This window comes from Peromyscus maniculatus, chromosome 9 (genome assembly GCF_049852395.1).
Source record: "Peromyscus maniculatus bairdii isolate BWxNUB_F1_BW_parent chromosome 9, HU_Pman_BW_mat_3.1, whole genome shotgun sequence".
NCBI lineage: Eukaryota > Metazoa > Chordata > Mammalia > Rodentia > Cricetidae > Peromyscus > Peromyscus maniculatus.
Window position 1 is genome coordinate 21,721,750 of NC_134860.1, and position 16,852 is coordinate 21,738,601.

Sequence of the window (16,852 nt, forward strand, 5' to 3'; positions counted from 1 at the left end):
AGGGTTGGGAGTAACAACACTTCTATTGGCTGAGGTGGGAAGACGAGTCCTCTTCATGTCCTGGACTCAGCGAGGTCTCACCCCGTTAGGAAGGATACCATGAACTGCAGCTTCCAACCTTATGTCTTTCCTCTCAGCAATTTGAGAAATCCTTGCCTATTATTAACCCTTTCTGGGGTCTGTGCTGATTCCCCGAAGGCGAGAAGTTCCCCTTCTCCTGCAGAAATGCCCAGGACAGAGCCTTAGGTAGACCTGATGCCTGGAGAGAGAATTAACTGCTGTTCCCCTGTAGCTCACAGCCAGGAAGCTAAGAATACCTTGCTGCCCACTAACTGCTCCATCCTCCAGATCTTCTCCCACTTGGACCTTCTCAGGGCCCATTTCCCAAAGCCTTTCTCCAGCATTTTACAGAGGGGTGTTTAGCTTCTAGTGAATTCCCTGTCATTATTGAGCATTATCCCTTTCACTTGGCACACAATTGCTTTTCTTTCTCATTGCTAAGTATTATCTGAAAAATCCAACTATATTTCCTCATCTGTTCAGAAGGAATTGAGGGTAGGTTTCTTCTCACTGGGAACACTGAATTATTTTAAATATACTTCATTTTTCTGTAGCGTCATTCACACTGGAGTGAGAATGCTTTTTAAAAAAGCCTTTAAGACATCATAATATCACCTTTCAATTCATTTTAAAAATTCTTTTTTTAAAGCTCCAATCTGGTGCATATTTGGAGATTGATGTGTATTATAAGTGCCCACACAAAGCTAGAACCCTGTCTGCAATGTTCTCAACAGGAAAAAGGGAGCAGGATCATGAAGAATGTCTGCAGAAGCAGGAACTAGGCCTTTTCTTTCCTTATTTTTCTTTTCCTGTTCTTTTTTTCAGCTCACAACCTTTAAAAATCACTCAGAAAAGTTGATTTTCAAAGCTCATAGACTCTTCTAGCACTGAGCTAAGCATTATGTTCCTTTAGCTATGAATTCTCCTGATGGTAGATCTTCCCTTTCCTTGTCACTGCTGGTGAGTAAAGGGAGATTTAGCAGGATGCAAGGTCCCAGCACCCTAGAAACAGCCCCCCCCCCTCCGCAATCCGACCCAGACTTCTTGTCAGTGAAGCGCCAGGTGTGTCCCGTGCACAGCAGTTCCACGTGTGATGGTCGAGAGGACCACACTCGGGAAAACCCAGCTGCACTGAAGCTCGAGCCAAACTGCAGGCGAACCCTGCCAAGGCCCTGATGTCCCCGCATCCACACACTTGTTCTCCACACGAACGTCATAGGAGTCCCCAAATCCCTGTGCCTACATAACAGGTTTGCGTCTATAAGAAATGAATTTTCCAGAAAGTAGGCTATTATTATTGTTTTTAAATCAGGGGTCTGCTTTCCTACCTCCCCTCCCTGCCAAACAAGGAAACCTTTAGCCTTGGAAATTTAAGTTAATGTGGACCATACCTGACGACAGGTGCAGTCCCTCCCACGCCTGTTTGGCTCAGGTGGAACACCGTCAATCCATGAACCTTTATTGAAACACAGACTATCACTAAAACCCAACCTCTATTCCAATTTTTTCCATAGATCTTGCAATCACTGAACACCCCTGAAAGTACATTACTAGGAATGATTACAGTTTTCTATCTTTAACCAAATTCAACATCTTGTTTCAGATCAGGAAAATACCTTATTTTCTTTTTACACTTCTCCAAAGAATTTTAAAGATTAGAAAACACATCATTATAATCTGCATTAATTTATTGTAATTTCTCCCTTTGCTTCCTAATAAAAAGGTTTGAAGTCCTAGAGTTTTATTTATTTACTTACTTATTTATTTACTTATTTGCCTCTTTAACTTCAAGATGCAGAGGAATCAGCTGACAGTACATTTGTGGAATCCTGCCCTTACTGAGGGCATGCCAGAATTTCAAAAGGCTGGCCACTGGGTGTCCATGCCCTTCAGATGTACACACTTTGCTTGACCCACTCACTAACTATAACAGAACTGAGAGCATTACAGGGCAAGGTGGATGCTTACCTGGCTGTCCCCTGGGCTCTGAAGAGTTGCAGACATCTCCACACCCAGTCCAACCTCCGAGTTCCACAGAACGGAGGCTTTGCAGGCCACTGAGCTGCTGGGAGGCCAGAGTCGCGTCCTGCCTTTGTGTGGCCGAGCTCTCCCAGTTACACACTCTTGCAGTGCATCTCTGATGCCCGGGCTCACCAACACTGGGCTGGTGTCATGACCGTGAGGACTGTGCACGAGATGCTCCTCCCAGACAGCAAGCTCACAACCCCATGCTGCTCTCCAGGAGGGCCAGGGGTTCCTTGTCAGCCTCCTGGCCTGCTGCCGGAGGCCAGTATTGCAGCAGGCAGCCAGCAAAGCGTGTGGTAACCCAACCCCTTGTTGAAATGAGACTCCCAGCATCAGGAGGCTCCTGGGCAGCGAACACCTGACGCGCTACCTTATCCACAGCCACAGCACCATTAGAACGCTCACTGTCCTCCTGGCCCAGCGCGGTAATAATCATAATTGCTGAGTGAAATGGCTCTCTCCACTAATTATGCTATTTGTAACCGGCCACAAGGGAAATAATAATTTGGCTTGAAACAAGTCTTTAGGTTCCTCATGTCTGGGAAGAGTCCTTGGGTTAAAAGTCACAAAGATATAAGACTGATAACTGTCAATGTAAATGCCAGGTGTTTGGCTTTTTAACTATTATTTTTTTCTGAGAGAAAGCAATACTTTGAAAGTGGCCCCTGCTCCCTGTAGGGGAGCCTGACAATGGTTTTCGTTTACTTGACTTCTGTCTTCAGCTAACATGTTTCTGCTGGTGTGCCAGATCTGGAAGCCGTCTGCATGCCAAGGCAGTGCCTCTCAAGGGAGTGTCCTATCATCCTGATATGTGGTCTTCCGGTAGAGATGGCCACAGCTGCAGCTGAGCCATGGACATGGCTGCTAGCGAGTGACCTAAGCAGGAGCCGGCTGAGCCAGGCTGAGCCAGGCTGGGCAGAGGCAGCACCAAGCCAGGATCAAAGGCAGTGCCATTGACACAGCACCCTGTCATCTTTCAAAGGCACTGGCGTACTTCACTCTCTCTCCTCTTTTGCATCTCTTCCTCCTCCTTTCTTTCCTTGTTTTAGGCAGACATTGTGACCTTTTCCCTCTTCTTCCTTCCTTCTCATTGTCCTCCTCTTCCTTTCTCCTCCTAATTTCCTCCTCCTCCTCCATTTTCCTGTCTCTTGTTCTCCATCCCCATTCACATGCTGTACATAGTCCACTCTGTATTTTACCGTCAGCCTTTCTGAAATGCTTAGTTTCCAATCACCCAGTTTTGTTAATTTTCCTCCTCTTCCTCCTTCCCACTTCCCCTTTTGTTTTTGGAAGACAGCAATGTAGTTGTTCAGGCCAGATCTTTCTAGAAAGTGTTTCTCACATCTCTTCTATGACCTTAGCCTCAGCTGCTTCCTACTAGGTCAAGGTAGTACTTTACTCTCCTACCTAATCCATACGACCCTGCACCCAACAGGTACAACCCGACAGCCACCCTGGCCCCTGCTTCCATTCATGTGCACCCTAACATCTTGCACCAGAAGGCACAGTGACACCTCTAACACATACTTCTCTGAGTCACAAGTCAGAACTCTTGCTCCCTGATCACTTCTTTTCTTGAAAGGTTGAACACACCTCTCCAAACCTCCTCCTTACTGGCACGGGCAAAGCTGTTGCTTCCCTGCTCCAGTTACAAACATGTCTTTCTATCCATCTCCCCAAATAGGCTAAGAGTTCCTGGGGCAAAGGTGTTGCTGACTCACACACCCAGCAGTTGCACAATAAATGGGTGCCAGATGAACTTTGCTTCTTTGAGTTTTACCAGTATGAAGAGGCAGCATGGAGTGGTTCAATAAGCCTGAGTACATGGAGTTTCTGTGGCTTGAGCAAGTTGTTTAATTTCCTGCTCTTGGTTTCTTTATCTATAGAGCAGAAATACTATTGCCTATCTCTAGGGGACTCATGGGGGACTTAATGAGTTGCTTTGTATAATGCAGTGACATCATCACACACAGCAACAACACTACTGGAAAACAGAGACTCCTGCTATATGAGTGTTGAAAAAAATGGAAGTGATTCTGGTATCTCATGGCTGCCTCTGCTGTCCTTGAGGGAGAAGGTTCTAGGCACTCTTTGGAATGGCTTGATTTAAGTGAGTATATCCTTTATTAGAATGTGTGTGACTTAATCCTCTAGTTGGAAAGAGAGATGCTAATGCCACAATGAAACTAAATTCCATAGGAGAGCCAAGCATGGGTTCAGTCATATTAAGGGGTATTGTACACACTGGGCTGGTGAGTCTGGAAAGCATACGGTTTAAAAAATAACCCAGCTAAGAGATTGCAATTCTTACATTACCATAGATAGGAAAGTACACATTGGTTACTGTTTAATAGGCAATGTGTTCGCCTTCCAGAAAGGATGTTTGAAAGAAACCTAACACCATACAATTTAACCTCAAAGAAGTTAAAATTCAGCAGTTAGCAGCAGTAAGGAGCATTCTAGATTCCTTTTGCCTGTAGATTAACCCTAAAAGGAGATTCTCTGGGGTGAGCAGCCCTCCATGACCAACGCTGCAATGTGAACATCTCTGCATCATTGGACATGCTCTCCTGTAGGGCCCCAGACTCCAGCTGCCTTAGCCAACCTGGAAAAGCCCCATGGAGATTCAGTTAGCAAGGCAGCTGACTCCGCTGATAGCCTTCCTCTCTCTCCCCTGTAAAGCCAGCAGCTAGAACTTCTCCAGAAAGGCCTCCTGGATGGATCACACAGTAGATCTATTTCTAGCTTTCTGGGGAAGCTGCATACTGATTTCCCTAATGGCTGCACCATCAATAGTAAATATGTGGTTCCCCTTCCCCACATACACAGTAGCATTTTCTTTGTGTGTGTGTGTGTGTGTGTGTGTGTGTATGTGTGTGCGCGCGCGCGCGCGGGGTGGGGTGGGGTGGGGTGGGTGGGGGCGGGTTGTCATTTGCTTTCTTGATCTTATCTATTCTGACTGGGGTAAGATAAAATTTCAAAGTAATTTCAATTTGCACTTTCTTGACAGCTAAGGATGTTGAACATTTAAAAAATATTTCTCAGCCCTTTGTATTTTTTCTTTCAAGAACTCTCTGTTTAGTTGCAGACTCTTTTTAAACTGGGGTGTTTTTCTTGGTGCTTAGTTTCTTGGGTTCTTCACATATTCTAGACATTAACCCTCTGGCAGATGTGTCACTGGTAAATGCCCCCCACCCCATTCTATAGGCTGCTTCTCCATTTGAATGATGGTATCCTTAAAAGAATCTATTTAATTTCATGAAGTCCCATTTGTCAATTGTCGATCTTAATAAAGCGATCAATAGCCTTAGTCAGCTGTGAACTCTGCAAGCTATAATAATGACTGACCTGGCAAGATATGCCCCCTAATGCAACATTTGCACAAATGTTATGGGAATAACCATGTTTTCCTGATTGTATTTAAAATCTGAGTCACAAGACAGAACTCATGCCTGGGCCATAAACTGGGCCGAACTCCCACGGCTGGCTAGAGGGAGAGACCTAATACTATTATTCTGGTAAACCAACATCACCATGAATTGCCACATAAGTTCTTATCTTCATGCCCATAGATCAGTGCATCTCTTAGTCCTCATCAGAAAAGCTTCTTTTCGAAGTAGGATATCAAGTAGTACAGAAACCTGTAACTGATTAACACACAAAGAATAAGACTTGGAGCGCTCAGCTCTAAACAGGACATTTGTACCACACCTTCTATCTCCAAGTCTCAGGAATCATTGCAGACAGTGCTCAGAGAGACTGTGGGAGCCAGAGGCAGTGGATGTCTGCAACAAAACAGTGTTTACTGGACATCACAGCGCTGTTTTGTATACATGAACTGATAGGGTTGTGACTGTGTGCACAAGATCAAGCCAGACAAAAATCTCAGCATGGGTAGGGAAGGGGCTTATGAAGTCCCCCCACCATATGAGAAGCTATTGACAATTGATGACTTCTGAGGGATGAAGAGTCAGATATCTTTAGGAACTGAGCCTGAGAAGCTATCCATGTTCTACTAGGTTGTCCTGTACCCATGCAATACAGGTGGAACTAAATGTACTTAGTGGGTTAAGAAGAGACACAAGAAGCTGGGCGGGGAAAGTGGTGGTGGGGGTAGGGAAAGAATTGAGGGAAGGGAATTGAGAATAGGTTTGATCAAAGAAAATTATATCCATCCATAAAATTATCAGACAATAAAAAAAAACTAAAAATGAGCAAGATCTTTTCACCTACTATAGGGGCTTTTGCAACTGGCCTCAAAGGCTTCCAACCAATGTATCTCTAAGCACTTGCTGTCCTGGTGACACTGCTATGCAGCTATCTGTCTCTCTCACAGGGCTGAAAGCCAAGCTCCTCAGCGCTTCAGAGCACTTCACATCTCTAGGACTCAGAAGGTGCTCATTCAGTGTTCAGTGGACAGTCTGTGTAGGCACAGACTGCTGCGTTTGTACGTACCCTGGCTGTGAGGGCCCTGTGGGAGAAACACTAGTGCCTCCTCCACATGTTATCAGGACCATAAGCTGGAGATGACCAGCATGAGGCATGTCCACCTTTGATGAGGCTAAAAGAACTGTCACTAGACATCATGTGTCTCAGGGAGGAGACACATAGGATGCCTCGAAAGGCTCAATCACTATTGCATGTGCAGTAGTAGCTCAAGCTAACAATTTAAAAGATGCTTTGTGAACCATAGGTATGACTGCTATAGTTTAGGTGAAAAGGTCAAGAAAATGCACTTTAAAGTGACAATGGGCTACCACTGTCACCCATCATGACGATGAATTAAGAATGGCACTACCCAGTGCTGGAGAGGAGGGGAGGCCACACAGAACTCTCACACACTACTGGTAGAAGTGGAACTTGGAAAAAGCTACTTTGTTTATAAAGGAAACTGTCAATCAGGCGAAGAGGAAGCTTACAGAATGGGAGAAAGTATTTATCAGTTATACATCTGGCAGAAGATTAATATCTAGAATGTACAAAGAACTCAAAAAACAAAACATCAAGAAAATAAACAACCCAATCAAAAAATGGGCTTTGGAGATGAATAGAGAATTCTCTAAACAAGAACTACTGATGGCTAATAAACACTTTAAAAAGAATTTACTATCATTAGCCATGATAAAAATGTAAATTACAACTACTTTGAGATCCCATTTAACTCCAGTTAGAATGGCTATTATCAAAACACAAAATGACAGCTGGCACAGGTGAGTTGTCGGGGAAGGGGGTCTCTATTCACTGCTGGTGGGAATGCGGGCTGGTGTAGCCACTCTGGAAATCAGTGTAGAGGTTCCTCAAAGGTTAGAAAATAGATGTAGCTTATGATCCAGCTATATAGTCCCTGCTGGACACAAACCGAAAGGACTATGTGCCCTACTATGGAGATGCTTTCTCATTCATGTTTACTGCCACTTGATTCACAACAGCTAGGAAATGGAATCAGCCTAGATGTCCATCAAACAGATGAGCAATAATGAAAATGTGGTAAATCTACGAAGTGCAACTTTAGATACGAAAAAAGTGAAAAATTGAAACTTTCAGATCAATGGAGAGAATTGGAAAAAATTATACTGAGCGAGGTAACTGAGATCCAGAAAGACAAATGCTAAATGTTCTTTCTCATATGTGGATCCTGGCTTTGAAAGTTTGCATTTGAGTTTTTAACTTGGGAGTTCCTATGGAGAACAAGAAGCTAGGAAAGGGTCACAGGTGAGCGGGGGTGCCATGGGGAGGGGAGACAGTCGAACACAGGTGATAGTAGAGTAGAGAGGTGAAACACTGAGGGGGAAAAGTTCAAACAGGAATGGGGCTTGGGGATAGCGAGATGAGGGGGTAGGGAGAGAGGGTTACCTCAAATGAAGGATGTGTGAAAAGCTCATATGGAAACATACCGCTCTTTAAGCTAATTAAAATATATATATCAACAAAATTGAGTTAGAGAGAGATCTCCTGCATGGCTTGTTGATGCTGCTCCCAGAAGCCACTGTTTATTAAACAAAAGTCCCAGCACCAGGTGTGAGGCACCTCCACTGTGGACCAGAGAGGCCCCACAAGCCCTCAAAAACAATACAGGTTCTTGCCATTCCTCTTGGTTGCCCACAAGAACCAGATGGTAAGACTCAGTTACTGAAGATACCACATGCATTGTTTGCAAGATATAGAGAAATCACTCTGGAACTGAGCCCAAGATTCCTCCCTGCTGGCTGGCTTCCATAGTGCTGGAATGTGCTGTGCAGGCTACTGAGGAGAAAAAGGCATCAGTGACCCAGCTATGAACTAAGAACCTGCCAGGTGAGATGTGTGCACTGGTGTGTAGTAGCATGGGAGATATGGGGTAACCAACTACTGTTGGGTTGCCTTGAAGAGCTGCTCCATAGGAAAGAATACATTTCTAGTATGGTAAGCATTTTCAAAGAACCATTTCTGGGGAGATCATAGAGCCTAGGAGGGAAGAACCTACTACCATTGTATAGCTAATTGACGTAGCATTGCCTTCTAAATATTTATATTTGTGCCCAGAGACAAATGCTATACTCAGCCTCAATCAGAGGCAATGAATGGCAGCAGATGCAGAAACTCATGGCTGCTTATGATGCTGAAAATAAGTGACAGTTGAGTACCTTGCCCTAAATAGAACATTTGTACTGCCCCCTCTAAGGCTCAGAGCACTCTGCAGAAGTAGACAGAATTAAAGAGTCAGAAGAAAGGGAAGAAAAGGAGATGCAAAACTGCTATCATTCAGGGCATGCTACAGCCTTTGAGAACATGATCTCACAGCAGCAGAGATTGCCTGAACTGAGCCTGAAGAAGGCTAAACCTGTCAGCAGTCAATCACAGACTGGGGAGGGACTCACGTGGTCTGTCTGGACTGAGCCTGGTCAACAGTCAATCACAGACTGGGGAGGGACTCACGTGGTCCTACCCCTCCCTGATGAATTGCCGGTTACTGGTAGACTCTAAGAGAGGAGCGGTTGTTGCTCCTTGGTTATATGGACAATGGTGAGTCCACCATCTCCATTGGAAAGTTCCAAAGCTGTGGCCAGAGATGGCCTTGGATAAAACCAATAAGTCACAGAAGAAAACAAAAAGTAGAAAAGAGAAGAGGATGGAGATGGGCAACAGATAAAAGAAGGTGACGGGGTTAGGGTAATCAGAATGGGTAATGTACATGAAATTGCCAAAGGACAATGTTAACCAATAAAAAAGTCGCAAATACAGTTAATCATGTACCTACCTACGACACAGCAAACCTACTTCTAGGTGTATTAGTCAAGTGACACACATGACCTCTCACAGCTCCAAACTGTGAGCATCATAATTTTCTATTATTCAGCAAGACCATGAGCAAACAAAATTGCCGTATATTCAAGACTACCCATCAATAAAAAAGGATAAAATACTCATATTCCAATGATGTTATGCTGAACAATGAACATCAAGTATGATAGAGTATATTTTATCCATATCAAAGTTCAGGAGCAGTGCAAATGAGGGAAATTGACTTAGTCAATGTTGATGAGAATTAATTTAGTGGGATCCTGTCTCAAAGTAAAAAGCAAGAAGAGGCCTGGGGTTAGGGTTAGGGCTGGAGGATAGACCAGGTCCTGGATTCAATCCATAGCACTATAAAACACAAAGCAAAACACAGCTCACCCAGAATCTAGGGGAGCAGAAAGCACAGAACCCCCATTAGTCATGTAACCCTGAGATACAGACTGCATACAACATCTGACACAAGAAAAGTAGCCACTGTTAAATGCCACAGCCGGGCCCCCGCCCCCCCCCCCCGCCCAGCATGGCTGTTGGAAAGGGTTTTATATATGCAGTAAACTGTTGTGTTCAAACAGCTGAGGGCAAGGACACCTCCACCCAGGCAGTCATATCTGCATCCCAACGCCCCTTCCGGTATAGATGAAGGTTTGACTGAGTTCTCCAATGCAGGGCCCTCTCTTTGTCACATGCCTTAGGTGACAGTCTTTGAAGGCTGTCACAAAACATAGATCTTGAAGACAAGCACACCAGAAGAGGGACAGTAAAATGTTTCTGGAAGCATTACAGAAAGTAGGACGGCAGTCACTAGGCGAGGACCAGAAAGGCCACAGAAGACCAGAAACCACAAATCCTGAAGCTAGACCGTCTGCCACACCTGTCCACCCCAGAGGGAAGAGATCCAGAAAGAAGAGCACTCTCCCTTCTAAGCAGGGCTCTGGCTGTGAACTCGGCTCCATTCGCCGACACCACACAAAGACTTGGAGAACCCCCTTCCTTCTTTGGTGTTTCTCAATAGATGCTACAGAATTGGAGGGACAAGCCCTTGGGTCTAGGACTGTACATGATATAGAACATCCTAAAGGCCACTAGCACACCTCACGGTGACACTAATACAATGCCTGGAACCATTACCAAGGTGAGAACTGCCACAAAGGCTTTGATAAAACACTCTGTGAGTATTTTCTGTAATCCAATCTATACTGAATTAGAATTCAGCATCAGTGTTCTAATCGGAGTTTGTAGCAGTGAATATTAACTGTAAATATCAGTGTCAAATAAAATAGTGACATATTCATTTTAAATGGGTGTAATTGCATTTAAAATGGAGATTTCCACTGTCTTTAGAAGCTACTTGCCCCTTACCTGTCCGGCCTGACCCACAGGTGACTTTGCAACAGTGGATATGAGGTCAGTGCTACAGGTGGACTGGGTGGCTAGCTCCTTGTTTTCTTTCTCCAGGTCGCAGCAAGTGGATTATGAAAGCAGGATGGCAGTCACTAGGTGAAGACAAGAGCCATGTCATCTGTGTGTGCCCTTGTCCTGTGTTCCTCCCCTATTCCACTCTCTATGAGTAAAGAACTATAAGCCAAAGCAAGTGACCCTTCCCCTCCCAGGCAATGGCCCTGGTCCCCATCTCACTGGACAGACTTAAGAACCAGGGTGCCTCTACAGTGACCTAACATCATGTCCCTGGAGATACTATCCCTTCCTAACTCTTCCAGAGGAAGCCTAACAGCAGTTTCTCTCTTGAGTTCTAAAAGTCCTAGGCGGGAATCTCAAGAAGAATAGGAGAGATGAGTTTGACAGATAGGTCTATGGTTAGTAATTTAAAACTGTAAAGTATTTCTTGCATTTAGCATTTGCTTTTTCAAAATGGCATTTATTTTCGTGTATAAGAAAATACAAGTTCTCTTGTTAGATAATTTATGTAAATCTAAACAGTCAACTTGTTTTTTTTAATGTGAGGCTAGCAATAGAATTATGGCAGTTTGAGATGATTTTTAATTTGAGATTTTTTAATCATGTTTTTTTTTTAGAAGAACTTGACCCCAAATGTGAGGAACAACTGTTCTGAAGTCTGAGTTGTTCAGTCAGTAGCCACAAACCAGCCATGTTCAGAGTGAGATGTGTTCCAAGTGTGATATGGATCTGATTTCAATGACCTGTGAAGTTCTCATGAGTGCATCTCACAGCAGCTGCCTTTTATAATGGGATTTTGGATACTGAGTTATATAAAAATGTATGCGTGCATGTGTGTGTGTGTGTGTGTGTGTGTGTGTGTGTGTGTGTGTGTGAGAGAGAGAGAGAGAGAGAGAGAGAGTACTGTATGCCTGTGTGGTATATGTACCTATGTGTGCATGCAGAGTCCTGAGGAGGATTTCTGTGTGTCCTTCTCTGTTGTCCCCATCCCCTGGAGACAGGACCCCTCTGGACTGAACCTGGAGCTAGCTTGGCAGCCAGCAAGCCCCAGCAGTTTTCCTGTTTCTGCCCCCAACAGTGCCGGGGTCCCAGGCCTGCATGACCACACCTAGACTTTCACATGGATCTGGACTCGGCTCTTTAGGCTTGTGCAGCACAAGCTCTTACCCAGGCTCATCTTTGTGGCCTCAGAACTGCAATGCCGTCAACTTCACCCCATCTTTTTCTTTTTTAATGCAGTTATGGAAAATTCAATATTACATATGTGACAAATGTGTGGCATTACATATTTAGCAGACAATACTGGATTACAGCATATGGTTAAGAAAAATCAATCTCAGAAGTCCATAGACATACAATTCACAACATGCACAAAGCATGGTTATTAGAGCAGGAAGGCAGAGAGGAATGTGAAAAACATTGTTGACGAAACTGACTTGGGAGACACAGTGATGTAGGAACCCATCTCACTGTACATCCCTAACCACTTAGCCAGGAGAGTGAGCCAGAGACAGACCCTTAACGCTCAGTCTAAGGTAGAAAACGTAGTGTTTTTAAAGCCCCTGAGAAAAGTGGTACAGAGTTGAACAGCTTTATCTTTTCTTTTCTGACTCTAATGTACATCTACTGAACAAGAAAGTGTGTGTTTGTTGGGCTTGTTTGGGTCAGGTTCCGCCTGTTGAAAGTCAAGGCTCCTCTCGTACCTCTGGCCGCCACCTCTCGACATTAGCTCTCCAGCTCTGGGGCATGGCAATCTTCCTTCAGCTCTTTATTTTGAGCTGAGAGCTAGTGGCTGTAGGGGACAGTTGCCTGGGAACCTAGAAATATGACTGTGGACATTTTTCTCTTCTATCATTATTATCAAAGTTCTGAGTCAGAACATTCCAGTGAAGTCATTCTTGCGAGAGGAGTTGGTGTCTCCTGTGGCTGAACGGCATGTGAGCTTAGCCTGAAGCTCATTTTATTACACAGCCCTATGCCTAATCTTCCTGAGAAAAGATCAAAGATGCCTTTAGCAACATCTCTCACTCTTCTCCTGCCCTCTGCAACAGAAACCCTGAGTGTATCAAACAGTGAGTTTCAGGCTGGCCCTGGGACAGCAGCCATGAGTGAAGTACCCCGAGTGCTGCCTTCTCCTTCCCTGTTACCTATACGCTCCACAGTTTACTCTCCCTGAGGTTTTAAGAGCAGGCTCACTGGCGTCCAGGTTTCCATAAAATGACATCATCAGAGCAGCTTTAGGTGGCCCACAGACAGTGTTACCATGACAGTTTCCTCTGTGGCTCCAGCCAACTTCAGCTCCTAATCATACGTTCCAGATGTTTTTTCTCTCTACCGAGGACTGGCATCTCTATTCCTTAAAATGCCAGCCCCTCCATGCTCCAAGCCAGACAGGGGCCGAGCACATGGTAGGCTCTTCTCGGAAGATTGTGCAGCAGCACCAGCACCAGCTAGATGGGGCAGGGGCGTGGAGTGCTGACTCAGGCCGCCCTAACTTGACAGTGCACAAAACATCCCCGGGGATCTGGTTAGAGTGTAGGTTCTAAGTCACCGGATGGCAAGGGCTGGGGCAGTCTACTGCTCTGTCAAGTCAGGCCACTCAGCACACTTGAGTAGAAACGGAGAGCACCTCAGAGTACCCAGCTCTAGTGTCCAAAAATACTAATAGCCACTGTGTGCAGGAGCAGATTCCTTCGAGGACGAAGCCTTGGAAATGCATCTAAACAGGAGGGTTTTGAAATGAAGCCTCGGAGTTGATACCCGACTAGTTTACCACGTTGTCGTCTTGCAGCTTACCATCTCCTACTTCTCTCAAATGCACATAGCTGTGTTCTTCCCTGTGTCTGAACAAACGGGCCCTGCTACACCTCAGCCGGGCCTCGGGTAGCACTGGGTGGAAAAGGAACTTGAGTTGATTCTGTGACTTAGTTCGCAAAGCAGCTATTTTGAATGGACAGATTTTGCTCAATAAATATTTTGCATTCCATTTATTTGCTCTGTAACTATTCATGCCACTTTGCTTCAAGTAGGATGTGCTGCTGTCAATCCATGGATGCTAAGTCGAAATAACCATATTCATGGCAAAACCAAAAAGCTTACAGGTCATTCCATTCCCCCAACTGTTTTTCAATTGCAAGTTGGTCTGTCTGCTGCTGTGTGTTTGATGTGAGTGTTCAACTCCTTGTAAATGTGTCATCTAGTTTAATCAGCACTGATTAGAAGTCAAAATGACCCTTTTCTGTATTAGGTGGATATTGCTATGTGCATACTGTACACCTGACGCCACGGCAGTCATTGTGAGTGGGCGATGAGAGGTGAGAAGATGAAGGGAAAGAGGGAGAGCCTGACGGTATTTACCACAGAATCAAACCACACTGGACATCCCTACAACATGCGCGAAGAGCTGCCAGCACAGACCGCAGCCTGCTGACTGCTGACAAGGCATCTGCCAAGTTCATTGCTTCCCTCAAGGACGCAGGTGACCGGGCCCCCCTCGGCTAACAGTTAACAGTTCTACCAGACCAGGGAACTGTCTAACTGTTGGTTTGGACTATCTACAGATTGCCATCCTTGCTGGTTGTAATGTTGACTTTGAGGTGATTGTACAGTGTCAAGGCCTAAAGCAGAAGTGACAAACTTTGAGACATGTGTTAATAAAGCCATAGCACAGCAACAGTTGGCAATGAAACCACATGTTGTATACAATAATAACAGCACCAGGGAAGTCCTGAAACTGCTGCTGTTAGCAGTTCTGACTCGTTACACCCCTCACCCTTTCTCTCTCCACCTGTGCAGGAAGTAATCCTGCTTGATACGACGCCATCCTCCATATCGAAGGCTTCCAGGTGTCCAAGGCCACTCTTGTCTCTTTGTCTTTCATTTAGATTTGCCAAAAACACAGCCAGCCACCACTAAGTAGGGCTGTTATTTATTTGCTTGGGTGTATGTATTGCTGCACCCATACAAATTGGAAGTTTCTTCAGGGAGGTAGAGCTGATAGTACTTCCTACAGGCAGAGAACAGAGAAAAGCTCATTTATTTGACAGCAGGTTTTCCCAGAGGGAGCTGCTGATGGCTAGCTCGTCTATCTGCTGGTAGCAGGAAGTTTATTGCAAGGCAGAAATTGCTGACTTTGGGACAGACTCCTTACATTTCTAGAAAAAGCTAGAATCACTAGTGTGGTCTGTGCAGATGGTTGCCACTGTACATGTTGTGGAAGAGGTCCCCACATCATCGACTACACTTGAAGTGTGTGTCTAACATAAACTAGGGAACTAAATATTTCATGAAAAAGAGGAACATGTTTTTCCTAAACTATTTTCTGTTCTGCCCAGGTAAATGCTACAGCATTCCTCTCATTCTCCCACTGCTAAGGAACAAATTTAGATTCTGCCTCAAGTTCAACCAAAGACTTGCTCTTACACTGCTGGCCAATATTAAAGACAGGAGCATTAAACACTCATGATAGGAAAATCAAGCAGTCTTGGTAAGTCCCAGCCAGACACTCTAGTGTCCCATGATATATGATATCTAGACAATAAAGTATTTTAAGGACAGTATTTAAAGAGAGCATTTTAAGGAAACATTTATAAAAAATGACACGATGTTAATGATTTAATGCCTCTCCAAATGAGGGAATATGTAACTGTCAAAACAATGGGAGAAACCACAAAACAGCATGCTTCTAGGTGCTCAGGACTTATCTGTAAAGAAACTGACACAGGTTCCATGTGCCACTGACAAGAGACATGCATCTTAGTGTAGAGCGTCTGAAAGCAAATCTGGCATGGTGGCACATGGAGGCATGCTCATCCTTCCATAAGCTGCTTTTGGTAATGGTGTTTTATCACAAAGCAGAAAAGTAACAAATGATAAAGTTAAATGATATGCTCAGGTCAGCCTTAATGACAGGACATAACTGGATCAAAGCTTTTAAGAGGCAAGGGAAGAGCCTGGCAGGTGTCTTGAGGTACCTGATTCTGTTAGAACAGTTAGCCAATGCTAGATCAAAGGCAAATAAGAAACGAGAAAAAAATATAATGAATAAGATTGGAAAATATATTACCCATAGACAAGAAAAAAAGTTCTTCAAAAAATCCATCTTTTAAGGAAATCAATGTTTGATTTGATGAAGACAGGTACCTCTTGGCCAGTGAGAAGTATGATGTGTCTAGTCTTATGAGTGATGGGGAATGTGCCCAGGAAAGTCTCCACTTGGCGATCTTTTTCTCCCTTCCTGCAGTTTATCGATCCTTGTGCTCATCAATTCTGTTTTCTGACTAGTCTCTGAGTTCCTTACATCTCCTCCACTCACACTGGAACTGCCTGAATTCAGCCTTCACTAATTTACACAGAAGCTAAAGAATAGCTACCTATCTGGCCTACTGTGGCCAATCTCATCTACGACCTATGCGTGACATATCTTAGCCATACGACTCTTGCTGAAATATAAAACTGGATCAAACCACTGCTGTGTCTAATTTTTCTTTTTTAAAAAATACGTATTTATTTATTTTACATGGATGTACATGTGCTTGAGTGCATGTCTGTGCACCATGTGCGGAGAGTACCTACAGAAGCCAGAAGAAGGCATCAGATACCCTGGAACTGGAGTTGCAGACACTTGTGAGCTGTTTGTGGGTGCTGGGAATTGAACCTTGATCTTCTGGAATGTCAGTACTCTTAAACTATCTGTCTAGTTCTGTCTGCCTAGTTTTAAATGGTCCTCCCCTGCCATCAGGTCCGATGTGAGAGTCTTAAACAGACTTCCACAGTCTCCATGCTGGTGATCCGCTCTCACCCAGCCATCCTAAAATTTGTATCTTATCTGTAACAGACAAGCAATTTATAATTGCTTTATAAATCTCCCCTTACAGCTCTGTGTCTTCTGGTGTGCCATTTCCTTTGTCTGCCTGACACTGTCCTCCCCACTTCCCAGATGACATCTCTTCACCTTTCCAGACTCAGTGAGTCCTGTCATCCTTCAGGAACCTTGCCCTGCTTCCTGCCTTGGTTCCAGCCTCTGTCTGAGGGTCCTACCCATCTCTGGGCACATTGTGCATATTTCTGCTGA

General features: G+C 44.5%; 1 protein-coding gene and 1 long non-coding RNA gene across 13 annotated transcripts in view; one reads left to right on the plus strand and one right to left on the minus strand.

The window, feature by feature from the left end:
- The window catches only part of Thrb (thyroid hormone receptor beta), a 372,411-nt gene that overhangs the window by 199,835 nt on the left and 155,724 nt on the right, over window positions 1–16,852 (minus strand). Inside the window, exons 1-2 of one of the 12 annotated variants that reach the window (XM_042284361.2) lie at window positions 12,483–13,576; window positions 10,723–10,856 (exon numbers count right to left, since the gene is read on the minus strand). The exons of 10 other annotated variants lie outside the window; for them this stretch is intronic. The gene's annotated coding sequence lies outside the window, so the exon portion shown is untranslated. Of the gene's footprint in view, window positions 1–2,028; window positions 4,869–10,722; window positions 10,857–12,482; window positions 13,577–16,852 lie in introns of those variants that run through there. One more of the 12 variants, XM_076544460.1, reaches the window with a different exon arrangement.
- Window positions 12,605–13,769, plus strand: LOC121832190 (uncharacterized). Its single transcript, XR_013042223.1, has 2 exons — window positions 12,605–12,851; window positions 13,461–13,769. It is a non-coding gene; the product is annotated as an uncharacterized LOC121832190 (long non-coding RNA).